The sequence below is a fragment of the Prionailurus viverrinus genome, chromosome B1 (genome assembly GCF_022837055.1).
Source record: "Prionailurus viverrinus isolate Anna chromosome B1, UM_Priviv_1.0, whole genome shotgun sequence".
NCBI classification, from domain to species: domain Eukaryota; kingdom Metazoa; phylum Chordata; class Mammalia; order Carnivora; family Felidae; genus Prionailurus; species Prionailurus viverrinus.
In genome coordinates this window covers 82,343,676-82,359,826 of record NC_062564.1, presented here as the reverse complement: position 1 = coordinate 82,359,826, position 16,151 = coordinate 82,343,676, and the positions used below count along the sequence as shown (strand labels likewise).

At 37.0% G+C, this 16,151-nt stretch overlaps 1 protein-coding gene across 1 annotated transcript in view; it reads right to left on the bottom strand.

Annotated features, from left to right (window-relative positions):
* The window catches only part of ANAPC10 (anaphase promoting complex subunit 10), a 262,048-nt gene that overhangs the window by 107,115 nt on the left and 138,782 nt on the right, over nt 1–16,151 (bottom strand). The window contains exon 5 of the transcript XR_007151768.1: nt 5,687–5,731. The gene's annotated coding sequence lies outside the window, so the exon portion shown is untranslated. The remainder of the gene's footprint in view (nt 1–5,686; nt 5,732–16,151) is intronic.

The window sequence follows — 16,151 nt, the reverse complement described above, 5'->3', positions numbered from 1 at the left end:
ATGTCCTTTCTTCTACTAACTTTCAGTTTAGTCTGCTCTTTTTTCTAGTAAAGGTTGTTGGTTTGAAATCTTTGTTTTTTAGTGTAAGTATTTACAACCATAAATTCTCCCTTAGCACTGCTTTCGCTGCATCACATAAGTTTTGGCATATTGTCATTTTCATTTGTCTCTGTCTTGGTCTGCTTGGGATGCCATAACAAAATATCATAGATTGGGTGGCTTAAAAAACAGCAATTTATTTTGGTCACAGTTCTGGAGACTGGGAGTCAAAGATCAAAGTACCAGAAGAGTTGGTGTCTGGTAAGAACTCTTCCCTTGAGTTGTAGACTGCCACTGTCTCACTGTGTGCTTATGTAAACTCTTCTTGTGCATGTGGGGGAGGGGATGGTGGTGGCAGACAGAGCTCTCTGGTGTATCTTCTAACAAAGACACTAATCGTATTGGATCAGGGTCCCACCCTTATTACCTCATTTAACCTTAATTGCTTCCTTAAAGGTCCCATCGCCAAATGCGGCCACACTGGGGGTTAGGGCTTCAACATATGAATTTTGGGGAGACACAAACATTCAGTCCATAACATTCAGCTCCTGGCCCAGTTTATGCCTTCAACATTTTGCTTAGAAATCTCTTCAGCTAAATATCCAATTTCATTGTTTACAAGTTCTATCTTCCACAAAATACTAGAACACAATTCAGCCAACTTCTTTGCCAGTTTGTAACAAGGATCACCTTTCTTCTAGTTTCCAATAACCTATTCTTCACTTCCATCTGAGACTTCCATCTGAGAGTGATCTTTAAAATCCATATTTCTACCAATATTCTATTCATGATTATTTAAGAAAATGGAGGTTTTCTCTCCAGCTCTCCTCTTTTCCTTAAGAGACCCCACTAGAATCACCACTGACATCCATTTTTCTACCAACAGCATCTTCATGGAAATCTAGGCTTTTTAAAGCACATATCTCTGGGGCACCTGGGTAGTTCAGTTGGTTAAGTGTCCAACTTCGGCTCAGGTCATGATCTCACAGTTCACCAGTTCAAGCCCCATGACAGGCTCTATGCCAACAGCTCAGAGCCTGGAGCCTGCTTCAGATTCTGCGCCTCCCTCTCTCTCTGCCCCCTCCTGCTTGTGCTCTCTCTCTCTCTCTCTCTCTCTCTCTCTCTCTCTCTCAAAAACAAAACAAAACAATACAAAAGGCACATATCTCCAAAATCCTCCAGCCTTCACCCATTACCCATTTCCAAATCTACTTCCATAACTTTAGGTATTTGTTACAATCAGCATGCCTACTTCATGGCACCAAATATATCCGCTCAGGCCATTATGACAAAATACCATACCGTGTGGCTCAAACAACAGAAATTTATTTTCTCACAGTTTTGGAGGCTAGAAAGATCAAGGTCCAGCAGGGTTCAGTTTCCTACTTTCAGTTCTCTTCTTGGCTTACAGATGGCTACCTTCTCAGTGTGTCTTCACATGATCATTCCTTGGTGAATGTGGGAGGAGAGAGAGACAGGGGGCAGGGGGAGGCGGCACCTCTCTGTTGTTTTTTCTTATAAGGAGACTAATCCTGGTGGATTAGGGCCACACACTTTTTACCCCATTTAACCTTAATTACTTCCTTAGGGCTCCTCTATCTCCAAATAAACCCATACTGGGGGATAGGTTTTCAACCTGAATTTTAGGAGGACACAAACATTCAGTCTCTAACAGTCTCTAACTATTTTCCAACTCCCTTGTAATTTCTTCTTGACTCACTGGCTGTTTAATTTTCACAAATGTGGAATTTTCCACTTTTCCTTCTGTTATTGATTTCTAACATCATCGTGTTGTGGTCAAAGAAGATACTTTGTGTGATACCTATATTTTAAAATCTGTTTTAAATTTAAAATTCGTTACCTAACATATGTCTATCCCAGAGACCTTTCCATGTTCACTTGAGAAGAATGTGTATTATGTTGTTATTGAGTATTATATATATATATATATATATATATATATATATATATATACACACACACACACATATATATATACATATATTAGATCTAATTGATTCATTATGTTGTTCAAGTCCTCTATTTCTTTATTTATCTTCTGTGTAGTTGTTCCATCCATTATTGAGAATAGAGTATTGAAGTCTCCAACTGTTACTGTAGAAATGTCTCTCTCTCCCTTCAATTTTGTCAATTTTTGCTTTATATATTTTGATAGTCTGTTATTGAATGCATAAATATTTACAATGGTTTTATCTTTATTGTATAAAATGTTTTATTAATATATAATGTCTCCCTTTGTCTCTTGTGACCTTTTTAAATTTAAAGTCTATTTTGTCTGATAATAATATAGCTAGCTACCTCTGCTCTTTTGGTTACATTTGCACAGAATAACTTTTTCTACCTTTTCACTTTCAACCAATTTGAGTGTCTGGACCTAAAGTTAGTCTCTTATAGACAGCATATAGTTGGATCTGGTCTTTTTTTTTTTAAGTTTATGTATTTATTTTGAGAGAGAGAGAGAGAGAGAATCCCAAGCAGAGAATCCAATGCTCAGCAGGCTCATGGGATGAGGGCTCGATCCCATGACTGTGAGATCATGACCTGAGTTGAAATCAAGAGTCAGATGCATAACTGCCTGAGCTACTCAGGTGCCCCTGGATCTGTGTTTTAATCCAGTCTGCCAATATCTGTCTTTTGACTAGAGAGTCTAATAAGTAATTGTTGATAACTAGGTATTTACTTCTGTCACTTAGCTATTTATTTTCTATATGCTTTATAACTTTCTTATCCTTCATTTCCTGCATTTGATCTTTTTTGTATTTAGTTGATTTGGAGGGAGTGAAATGTTTTAATTATCTTCTAATTTTCTTTTATGTATATCCTATAACAATTTTCCTTGTGGTTACCACGGAGATTACATTTAACATCATAAAGTTATAACACTGTAATTTGAATTTATATCAGATTAATTCCAAAAAGATACAAAAGTTCTGCTTTTTATAGTTCTATCCTCACCCCTTCGGTAAATGTCGCAAAATTATGTCTTTGTACATTATGTGTCCAAGAACTTAAATCAATAATTATTTTTAAAAATGCACTAGTCTCTTAAAATTATGTAGGAAACAAAATGTGTGGTTACAAGTAAAATTCTCAATAACACTAGCTTTTAGACCAATACATTTTAAAAATGTATTAGTCTTTTAAGTCATGTGGAAAATAAAAAGTGGAGTTATACACTGTTGAAATCTTTATTTCTTTATACAGCTTCAAGTTATTATCTAACATCCTTTTATTTCAATCTTCAGGACTCCCTTTAATATTTCTTGCAGGGCAGATCTAGTGATAAAGAACTCCCTCAGATTTTGTTTATTTAGGAATGTATTAATTTCTCCCTCACTTCTGAGAAAAGTTTTGCTGGATATAAGATTGTTGGTTGACAGATTCTTTCTTTTAATACTTTGAATATATCAGCCCACTGCCTTCTGACTTCCAATGTTTCTGATGATAAATCTGCAAAAAATCTTACCGAGGATCTCTTGTGTGTAACCATTTGTTTTCCTCTTGCTGCATTCAATATTCTGTTTTAATTTTTGACAGTTTGATTATAACGTGTCTTGGTGTGTATCTCTTTGATCACCCTACTTGGAATTCATTGAGCTTCTTGGATGTTTGTCTTCATGTCTTCCATCAAATTTTTTGATGTTTTCAGCCATTATTTCTTCAAATGATCTCTCCTTCCCTTCCTTTCTCTCTTTTCTTTCTAGGACTCCCACAATGTGTAAGTTGGTCCACTAGATGGTGTCCCACAGGTTCCTTAGGCTCTCTTATTTTTTTTTTTCTGTTCTTCACACTCGATAATTTCAATTGTCCTATCTTCAAATTTGCTGAATCTTTCTCCTATGATTCAAATCTGCCTTTGAATGCCTCTAGTGAAATTTCTACTTCACTTATTATACTCTGCAACTACAGAATTTCTTTTTGGCTTCTTTTAAAATTTTCTGTCTTTGGTAATATTCCATTTTGAACATACATTTTTTTTCTGGAAAAAAGAAGACATACATCTTCTTTTAATTCTTTGAGCATCATTATGATAGTTATTTTGTCCAATAGATCTGCCTTTTGGTCTTCCTCAAGAATAGCTTCTGTTTGTATATTTCTTTCCTTTTCTTTTCTTTTCTTTTCTTCTTCTTCTTCTTCTTCTTCTTCTTCTTCTTTTGAAGTGCATAAAAGTCTTTCTTTCCTTTGAATGGTAAATACTGCTTAGTTTCTTGGGTAAAGGTTTTTTTTTCTGCTTAGTTTCTTTATATGCTTTGAGATATTTTTGTTGAAAATGGACATTTGAATCTAATAATGTGGTATCTCTCAAAATCAAATTCTTCTCCTTCAAGGGTTTACTATTTTTTATTTTTGTTTTGATCCTTGTAGGCTATCTCCTTGCTGAGGATCAGCCTGAAATATAAACAAGGTCTTTGTAGGCCTTTTCTGAGCCTGTACCTTTCCCTTGGCATGTGAAATGACTTTCTAATTTCCTTTTATTATGCAGCTGCTTTTGAATGTCCTAGTCTTTAATGTGTGGCTCTCATAAGGGCAGAAAGATAAAAATTATGGGTAATAAATGAAACAAAGTGCCAGCTCATCAAATCCTCTGGCATTCATTTGTGCCAGAGAGGGAAAGGCTTACAGCAATGGAGTGGGGGGTGGGGTGCAACCATGGGTGGCCACTTCTGTGTCTGCACTTACATGACTAGAAGCAGCAATCAGAACTCAATATCAGATATTCAATATTTAAAGGACAGGGTCCTGGTGTGCCTGGGTGGTTCAATTAGTTGAGTGGCCGACTTCAGCTCAGATCATGATCTAAAGTGGGTTCGAGCCCCACATCAGGCTCTCCACTGACAGCATGGAGCCTACTTCAGATTCTCTGTCTCCCTCTCTCTCTGCCCCTCCTCCGCTTGCACACACACACATACACACACACACACGCACACACGCATGCACACATTCTCTCTCTCTCTCTCAATAATACACATTAAAAATAAATAAACAAATGACAGGGTCTTTAATGTTCACCCTGGCTCCTGCAAGTTGCATGTAAGCTGCTCAAAGATTATCTGCATAGCTGCCTGCCTTGACCTGGGAGTGGAAGATAGGGGGGCTACTACTGTGCTAAGAATTGAAATTGATTGAAATTAACTTCCAAGCCTTCCTTTAGAATCTGCAAGCCTTCAATAGACTCCAGGGTTCCAAAATAGTTACAGAAGAGATTCTGCAGTGTGATTATTGTCTAGGTGAGAAGAAAGATTTCTGATGCTTCCTACTCCATCTTCCCAGAATCCTCCTCCCCAGCTAAATATTTTCAATAAATACAGAGTCTGCAAATATCAACATTGCTATGAATTGAAGTGTTTTCTTTCTTTTAAAGTAAAAAAAGAAAGAAAGAAAAAAAAAGAAAGTTAACATAACCACCTGTTTCTACTTGGAAGAAATTCTAGAGTGCAAATGCATTTATAGAGAATACTGCCTCATGACATCATAAAAAAACCATGGTCTGACATCACATGATTCCTATAACATACAAATATTATTCTTTTTTTTAAATATTATTCTTAATGATGCCAAGATTTTGTGACTCAAGATGTGGAGTTAAAGGAAAGAGAAATGAGATCCTTAAGTAAAAGAAACTTACATGCATGTGAAATCTGGACTCAGAGAGCTGAATTCATGCTGTATCCTGGAACACAAATGAAATGTAATATATTCATTCACTCCTTCCTTCCTTTCTTCATTCCTCTCTTTCTTCCTTCCTTTCTCCCTCCCTCCCTTTCTTCCCTCTCTTTCTTCCCTCTCTCCTTTTCTCCCTTCTTCCCTCCCTCCTTCCCTCTCTCCCTCTCTTCCTTCCTTCTTCCTTCCTTCCTTCCTTCCTTCCTTCCTTCCTTCCCTTCCTCCCTCCCTCCATCATTAAACAAAATTATTGTATACCATCATATCACAAGCACTGTCTTAGACACTGGATATAAAACAGTAAACAAAAAGACAAAGTCTCTTTCTCATGGAGTTTACATTCAGACAGACTAAAAATAGTAGATACAACAAATAAATTATGCATTATGTTCAAAGGTAGTAAATGCTATGGAGAAAATATAAAGTGGGAAAAGGGAATGAGGAGTGTCAGGGTAGGTAAAAGTGCTGCTATTTCTTCTGTAGTGTTCAGTGTTAGGGAAGCCCTCATTGTAGTAAATAATTTACAATATTTGAATCATAGTCAATTCAGTCAGTAGTTAAACCTTCCTTTAAATCAGTTAATATACAATACCCAAATTAGCCTAACTTTCTCCACCTGGAGAATCTTTTGATCTTTTTCCTTATTAAATTAAAATGTACCAAAATGCTGTGCTCGTTGCTTAGTGTGTCAGGCAGTTTGACATAAAAAAAAAAAAAAACCCTGAATAAATACCCCTCCACCCCTATCCCAGAGGTGTATGCAATTATTAGAGTGATTCTTTAAAGGACTTGTTAAAATGCCAAAATAGTGCCACAGAAAACATGTGAAATAAAGATTTAAGTTTTCTTTATGAAAAAAAAAAGTGTTTAACAAGGGTTTATGGGGTTTTATAAAAACACCTTAACACCTTACAGACCTAAGGGGGAAAAAGCTCTATTTAAGTATCATGCACCAATAGCAGACCACCCAATGCTGATGACTAGAAGCCTCAAACAGACCCATCCTTGGGAGCCTATGTGGAGACCCTAATTTTATGGTCATTTTAATTGTATTTGGGTTATTACCTCATGCCCCAGCAAACACCTACAGTATTTAATAAAAATGAGCACAGAACACTGTTCTAGTTAAAGTATGTACCCAAATCATAAACTAAGTATGCTTCACCATAAATTAACTGGGTGTTTAGTGTTTCTTCGCCTTTAAGTTATATTTATTTTTCTTATAACATGGTATGCTTCACTATATACCAAATCAACGTTAATTGACTTAGCATTTAGATGCACTCTTCTATCTCTGGCTCATAGATCCACAAACACACCTGCCCTACATATTATAAAGTGATAAGTACAGTTAATCAACCCTCCAGATATTCAAGAGAATAACTATATTAGATCACTGGAACTGAAAAGCAAATAAATCTTGAAAAGAAAGGAAAAAGAAAACTCATTTTGTGTTTGTCTAGATTCTAGCTATAGTGCTACTAGTTATATCATAGTTGAGTCAGATATAAGGAGTTGTGGTCTTCCTCTGCAAAACAAAAGGAAATATCTTGAAAATCCACACTCCTTCATTTTGTATTTGTCTATGGTCTTAAAGATGGATTCTTAATTTTTTTGCTTCAGTGCTCTTCAGAAAAAAATTAACAGATGAGGACAACATATAGCATTTAGAATGATATTCTTTACTGCCATGACTGACTAGCTATTCTAGCACCATTCCCTTAATTACCAAATGTGTAGTTCCTTCTAGTTCCTTACCTAGTCATTCCATAACCCATGAAATTTAGATCTGCACAACCCTCCCCCTACAATATCACACTAAAAGAGTTCTTGTTTTGTTTTTTAATTTTTTTAAATGTTTTTTTTTTACTTATTTATTTTTGAAAGAGAGACAGAGTGCTAGCTGGAGAGGGGTAGAGAGAGTGGGAGACACAGAATTGGAAGCAGGCTCTAGGCTCTGAGCCATCAGCACAGAGCCTAACATGGGGCTCAAACTTGTGAGCCATGAGATCATGACCTGGGCCAAAGTTGGAAGCTCACCAGGTGCACCAAAGGAATTCTTGTTTCAGTCTCCCCAAATCTCCTAACTGCCAACATTGCTGGTCTTTTTTTAGTCTTCATTTGATTTGACTTCTCTGTAACTTCTACCTTATAGAGTAGTTCCTCCATAAAACTCTCTCTGACTTGGGCTTCCACACCACCACCATCATGGTTTCCATCCTCCAGTCTTAGAAAACCTTCTCAGTCTCCTACACTGGCTTCTTTTTCTCTGAACATCTTTTAATTATAGATAATCCTATATCCTCCTGTACATTCTTCTCTTTGCACTCTGCAAACATTCCTTGAGTGCTTCTATCAATCTATATGGTTACAATACAAATTGAATGTGTGACGTGCCATCCTCCAAGAAAAACAGATTCCTTCCCCCATGTTCCCAATTCTGAAAAGAGAGATATCACCTGCCAGATGCTGGTGCCAGAAACCTAGATGTCCTTCACCTTTCATGTAGGGTTACCAGATTTAGAAATTAAAAATACAGGGCCTTCAATTGAATCTTAATTTCAAGTAAACAATGAATAATTTTTCAGTGTTAATATTTCCCAAATACTGAAATTTAACTGAGCACATTATATTTTATGTGGCAATCCTACCTCTACATCTAATCAAACATCAAGCTCTTAATCTCTTCAAGTCCTTTTATTTCCCATTGCCTCCCTCCTAGACCTAACCACCATTGTCTATTGCTTAGATCTCTAAAATAGCCTTCCAATCAGACTCCTTGAATGCTCCATGACCCCCTAAAATCCATTTCCTACACAGCAAACAGAGTGATCTCTTTTTTTAAGTTTATTTATTGTGTGTGTGTGTGTGTGTGAGAGAGAGAGAGAGAGAGAGAGAGAGTGGGGAGTAGGGGACAGAGGGAGGGAGAGGGAGAGGGAGAGGGAGAGGGAGAGGGAGAGGGAGAGGGAGAGAGAGAATCCCAAGTAGGCTCCAAGCTCAGTGCAGAGCCTGACATGGTGCTCAATTTCATGAACTGTGAGATCATGACCTGAACTGAAATCAAGAGTCAGATGCTTAACTGACTGAGCCATCCAGGCAACCCCAGAGTGATTTTTAAAAGCAAACAAACATGAATTACATTATGACATTCATCCTCTTACTTCCCATCAACACATCTCTTACTATTATCACCTTAATGCTGGCTTCTGCCTACTTCTCCATCCTATATTTTCGTGATTCAATTTAGTTTACTATGTTTGACTACAATTATCTTATTTCAATTCTTCAAATTCCTTTTGGGCCTTTCTGCCTTCCCACATACTGTTTCCATTGCCCTGGACTTTATAGACCACTGATAACAGAATCTGTACTTTATTGAAGTGAAAGTCACATAAAAGAAATTTAATCATTTTAAAGCAAACAATTCAGTGGAATTTAGTAAATTCATGATATTGTTCAACCTCCACTTCTATATTGTTGCAGAACATTTCCATCACTACAGAGTAAAACCTTTTAGTCGTTAAGCAGTTTCTCCCCATTCCCACCTCTCCTTATCTTCTGGCACCCATAAACTGCTTTTTGTCCCCATGGACTTGCATATTCTAGATACTTCATATAAATGCAACCATATAATATGTAGTTCTTTATGTCTGGCTTCTCTCATTTTAGCATAACATTTGGGGGATTTATTCATGTTGTGGAATGTATCCGTTCCTCATCACTTTTTATGGCTGAATAATATTCCATTGTGCATATACACCACTGTTTGTTTACCCTTTCATCTGCTGATGGACCTTTCGGCTGTCTCCATCTTTTGGTTATTGTGAACAGTGCTGTTAAAAACATGCTGGTACATGTATTTCTTTGAATACCTGTTTTCAGTTCTTTTGGAGTAAATATCTAAGCATGAAATTGTGAGTCATATGGTAACTCTGTAGCTTAACTAAACTTTTTGAAGAACCACTAAACTGTTTTCCATAGCAGCTGAACCATTTTACATTCCATCAGCAATGTATGAGGGTTCAAATTTCTCCACATCCTCACCACTTGTTATTATCTGATATTTAGATATAACCATCCTAGTAGGTATGAGATGTATCTCATGTGGTTTTGATTTACATTTCTCAATGACTAATGGTTTTGAGTATAATACATATACACGGAGAGAGAGAGAACATACAAAGCTTATTGCCTGTTTGTATATCTGCTTTGGAGAAATGTCTGTTCAAGTTGTTTGCCCATATTTTAACTGGGGTGTTTGTCTTATTAATTAGTAAGAGTAGGTTATATACTGGATGCTAAACCCTTGTCAGATACATGTTTGCAAGTATTTTCTCCCATTGCGTAGCTCTCTTTTCACTTTCTTGATATTGTGCTTTGATGCACAAAAGCTTTTGAATTTAATGAAATCTAATTTATTTTTTCTTTTATTGTTTATGCTTTTGGTGTCATATCTAAGAATTAATTGCCAAATTCATGGTCATGAATATTTGCTCCTACATTTATTTCTAAGAGTTTTATGGTTTTAGCTCCTATATTCATATGGGCATTGATCCATTTGGGGTTAGTTTTTAATGCATGATGTGAGATAAAGGTCCAACTTGATTCTTTTCCATGTGGATATCCAGATGTCCAGCACTATAACAGAATTTTCTCCTAGCCTCTTCCCCATCTCTTCCAACCTCCTCTTTCCAGTCCCTATATATTTTTCAGGGCTCAGCTTAAATGTTACTACCATCTTTGCATACCTGCTCCCTCCCTCTCAGAGTAGATGTCATTCTATTATTTAGATATTGAATAGGTATTATTCTATTATCCCTACTATATGCCCACATTTCACCATGTGCTCAATTTCTGTCCTCCCTGCTACATTATGAACTCCAGAAGGTAACAACTATGTCTGTCTGATTCACCACTGTATCCCCATTGCCCAGTACAGTGTCTGCCATATATATTTGTTGAATTAATAAATATTTGTTGCATCACCTATTCTCCACAATTTATCTCCAATCCAGGCCTCTTTCTCAATCACACTTAAAGACCCTGTATTTAATGAATATAAAATCTTTCTCTTGTTTCCACGTCTGTCTAAAATGACCTATGTTCATTCTTTGGCCTTTCCTTTGAAACATGCTCAAACGTCACTCCTGTAAAGACTTACCAGACTTCTATAGCTACTTATTCATTCCTTCATAGCACCTTGTACTTATTTCTATAATAGCATTTAATATATCATATTACAGTCAATTGCTATAGGTCTAGTCCCACACCAGACCATTAAGTCTTCAATGGGAGGAATGGGATGGAAACAACCATTGAAACAATGGAAACCATGGAAACAATTGGTGACTAATTTCTACTCTATGGGAAAGTTACATTATATCCAAAGAAGGCCACTTCAGCTGACAGGGGCCACCTCAAATGTGGGCCCAGCAATGCATGGTCATGAAACTTTTCATTCTAGCCACAATGTCCCAATTAAAAGTTATCACTTCTTGGCCTTATATGTTGATGGGGTAGCCAGTGAAATGTCTGCAGAGTTGTCAGGTGACTTCTAGAAAGGGTTGAGTCTCTTGGGACAGAGACTCCTTTTGCCCTTATTCCTTTCTACTTTTTTCCAGCCTGAAATGTGGACCTGATGACTGGAACTCTAACAGACATATTGGACCATTATCTGAAGTTGTGACATGACTTTGAAAACAGAAGCCACACGTTAGGATTGGTAGAACACAAACATGGATGGTGTCTAGGTCCTTAATGACTGTGACACTTCCATTCCACCCTGTCTACTTCCAAACTTCTTTTATAAAATAGAAAAATGGAAAAATCGACCTTTATCTTGTTTCAAATACTGTTTGGAAATATTTCAAACATTGTTTATTTTATGCAGCTAAACCAGTTCTAACTATTATTTCATATTTTCTTTTTAAATACAAAGTGAACCAGTAAAAGATATCCACAAAGATAGCTACAAGTCAGGCGCCTGGGTGGATCAGTTGGTTGAGCATCCAACTTCGGCTTGGGTCATGAACTCATGGCTCTTCATTGAGCCCCACCTCGGGCTCTGTGCTGACAGCTCAGAGTCTGGAGTCTGCTTCAGATTCTGTGTCCCTCTCTCACTCTGTGCCTCCCTCGCTCATGCTCTCCCTCTCTCTCTCTCTCTCTCAAGAATAAATAAAACATTGAAAAAAAATTTTAAAAGATAGCTACAAGTCACCTATCTATGACCCCACAGAAAGCACATTAAAAGTTAATGTTATATTGGGGCGCCTGGGTGGCACAGTCGGTTGAGCATCCGACTTCAGCCAGGTCACGATCTCGCGGTCCGGGAGTTCGAGCCCCACGTCGGGCTCTGGGCTGATGGCTCAGAGCCTGGAGCCTGTGTCCGATTCTGTGTCTCCCTCTCTCTCTGCCCCTCCCCCGTTCATGCTCTGTCTCTCTCTGTCCCAAAAATAAATAATGTTGAAAAAAAATTAAAAAAAAAATAATAATAAAAAAATAAAAATAAAAGTTAATGTTATAGAAGTAGACATATATGCATATGTATATGCATACATAAATATGTACATATATATATATATATATATATATATATATGCATACACTTCCCAGCTCTGTCCACTGAGAGGCCTAGAAGCAATGACACTACAGTAGGAATGAACACACCAGGAACCCAGATCTTGGTTTCCAAATGTCATTCTCCTCATGGCAATAGAAATAACCAGGGATGTGGAGAGAAATGGCTGATTCCAGGACTAGGGTAGGAGAAATACAAGATGAGCTGGAACTTTCTGGCCGAAAAGTAAGCAACAACAACAACAACAGCAACAACAAAATGATGTAGGCATGTTGAAAGGTCACAGGAGCCAACTTCTGAACGGAATCTAATAGCTAAATATGGACAATTTGAACAAGAAAATAAGTAGTAATATAATAGATTATAACTCATAGAATAAACATTCACAAGTCCATACTGACTTGTGAATTGAATAAATATTTGAATAAATTCAAAAATAATTGAATAAATAAGTACATGTGGAAAAAGAGACAGCTCTTTATTACAGCAGAATTCCAACTAATAAATGTAGACTGAATGATGGAAATAAGAAAATTACCATTTGGCAATACCTGACTTAGTAATTATTGTAGGCTAGGATAATTGATGAATTAAAAAATTAGTAAGCAAAAGGATGGTAAAAAACAGGATATTACATGGTCTCAACATATCTTCCCACAAAATACTTATTAATCATAAAGGCGAAATAGTAATTGTATATGCAGAAATCTTGCAGACACCTTCTTAACCAAGTGATCAAAATTATCACCTACAGTGAGACAAACCAATGTCATGTATCTCCTGATAGGCCTGAAAAGGATATTACATCACTTTGGTGGTATTCTTGCACGGAGGCATAATTCAACATGCATGTTTCAACATGAGGAAGTATCAGGCAAATCTAAATCAAAAGACATTCCACAAAAATAACTGGCCAGAACTTTTCAAAGGTGTCAAAGTCACGAGCAACAAATGAAACCTGCAGAACTGTCCTAGATTAGAGGAAACTAAAGTGACATGCCAATTAAATGCAGTGCAGAATCTTGGATTGGATCCTGGGCCATAAAAAGAACTTTAGTGGGATAAATGGCAAAATGTGAATGAAGTCTGTACATTAGTTAATATTGTTTCAATGTTAACTTGCTGGTTTTGATTATTATACCACAGTTATAACATATTAATATTTGGGGAACCTGAATAAAGAGCATATGGAAACTCTCTATTTTTGTAACTTTTTTTGAAACTCTGAAAGTATTTCAAAATAAAAAGTTAAAAAAAACAAATAGGTGTGACACCGAGATATTAAAAGAAATATATATTTTGGTCTTTGTCCCTGTTTTCTGGTTTACAGCTCCTAAATCCCTTGGAATCTCCAAAATGATGTGTCTTTTCGTATGCTAACAAAATAACTGGTGGCTGGGGCTCTTGAATAGCTTAGGTTGGGGGCTGGTTGCCAGGGAAACCAACCAGGTGATTAGAGGGTTGGAACTTTCAGCCAGATCTCTGGGGAGGGGAGAAGGAGGAGCTGGAGTTAAGCACTAATGGCTAATGATTTAATCAATGGTGTCTACTTAATAAAACCTACACTAAAAACCCTAACTATAGGGTTTCAAGAGCTTCCAGGTTCCTGAACATGTCTATATCTAGGTGGGCTGGGAGGGTGGCCTGCCCAGAGGACATAGAGGCACTGCACGCCTTGTCTTATGCATCTTTTCCAAGTGGCTGCTCTTGAGTTGTATCCTTTTATAATAAATCAGTAATCTAATAAATTAAGCACTTTTCCTGAGTTCTATTGAGCCATTCTGGTAAATTATCAAACCTGGGGAAGGGATCATGGGAACCTCTGATGCATAGCCATTCAGTCAGAAGCACAGGTGACAGCCTAGAGGTGCAATTGGCATCCCAAGTGGGGTGCAGTCTTATGGGCCAGCGCCCTTAACGTGTGGAGTTTACACTAGCTCCAGGTAGTTAATGTCCTAACTGAATTATAGGACATCCAGTTGGTGTCCAGAGAGTTGGAGAATTTCTTGGTGTACAAAACCCACAGGCTGGGTGTCAGAAATGCTGGTGTGAGTAGAAGAAATAGTTTTTCCTCTAACAGGTCGATGGTGATGCCAACGCATTATTCTTTATGTCAACATAAAGAATGTCTAATGCTATTCATGTCTAATAGAGTTGGCTATCTATCTCATAGAATATTTCTAGAAAAATTTATTTTCAAATAATTTTTAAGTAGATCATTAACAGTGGGGATCTCCGAGTTACCAATGTTATGGTGACAACCACAAGATATATATATTTTTTATATCTATATATAAAATCTATTTTATATTTTATATCTATATTTTTATATTTTATATTTTATATATCTATTTTATATTTTTGGATTGGATCCTGAACGGTTAGACCAAATTAGATCTTTCATATCTATATATTTATATTTTATATCTATATATTTTTATTTTATGTCTATATATAAAATGTCCTGAAAAATAAAATAAAATACCCTGAATTAGGATTCAGTATTTTTTGAGGTGGGCAGTAGTATGATGCAAGTGGAATCTAAGAAAATTCTACATGGCAATGGTAAGAAAGAAAGATTTGAAAGAAGGAGGGGCATGGCCAGGTAACAGACTATGATCTAAATCAGAGTGGATGAAGATTTGAACTCTGGTTAGCAGTCAGGATAGAAGGAAGATATTAAAGAAATCTACATTTTAAAGTTCAGGATTTGAAATCTGAAAAACAAGGAAGGAGCCACAGATGCTAGTTATCATGGAAAACAGTAGCATCTTGATAGAAATAAAGAGATTGGGAGGGACATATGATGAACCCAATTTTGGCCATGTTGAACTTTAAGTAGTGACAGAACATTTGGAGATATGAGGCTGGAACTCAGAAAAGAGATTCAAGCTGGAAGTACATTTGGGTGTCACTAGCAAAATGTTAATTGCTGAAATCATTAGAATGTATGATCTCTTTGATGGAAAAACAGCAACAAAGAAAATCAGAGAAACGGGCTGCAGAAGGGAAAAGACTAAAAATAGGTTCTTCTCATACTTCTATGCTCAATTATTAGCAGAAAACGTGACCACTTTAGTTTTAAAATTACAGCCAGCAACTTTTATAATGGTGCCTATCTTGCAACGACCCTCTTATGGCTTATGGCTGCAGGGGTGGGGTCCAATGGCCATGCTGCTTCATGACCTTGCATCTTGGGCACCGATGAAGAGAATATAAACCTGGTTCAAGGGAAGGTATTCTCTCTCTCTCTCTCTCTCTCTCTCTCTCTCTCTCTGTCTCTCTGGCATTTACAACTCGGAATGGAAAGACTTTTCTACCAGGAGTCACATTTATGCTAAAGCCCCGTAGAAAAAGTCAACCAAATCCTATCTCTAAAGTCTCTGAAGCTTAATCCCCAAGGTCTGTTTTTCAATTCTCCATAACACATCAGTCTCTTCCAACAAATGCCATCCCTCTCCTTTTTGCTTTCAAGCACATGAAATCAGTTTCCATTGCTATGAGAAAAACAATTAATACCACTGTCTTAGTCCATTCAGGCTGCTATAACAAAATACCAGAGACTGGGTAGCTTATAAACAACAGCAATTTATTTCTCTCACATCTGGAGGCTGGGAAGTCTAGGATAGAGGCAGATTTGGTGTCTGGTGAGAACCCACTTCCTGGTTCACGGACAAAGGGTTCAGCCCTCATGACCTAATAACCTCTCAAAGACCCTCCTCTGAACATCATCACAGTGAAAATTAGGTTTCAACACATGAATTTGCCCCATGGGAGGTGAAGATGGGGACCAAACACCATAACAACGACAAATATTTCATGACCATTCCTTCAGCGCTACTCCAACTTTAGT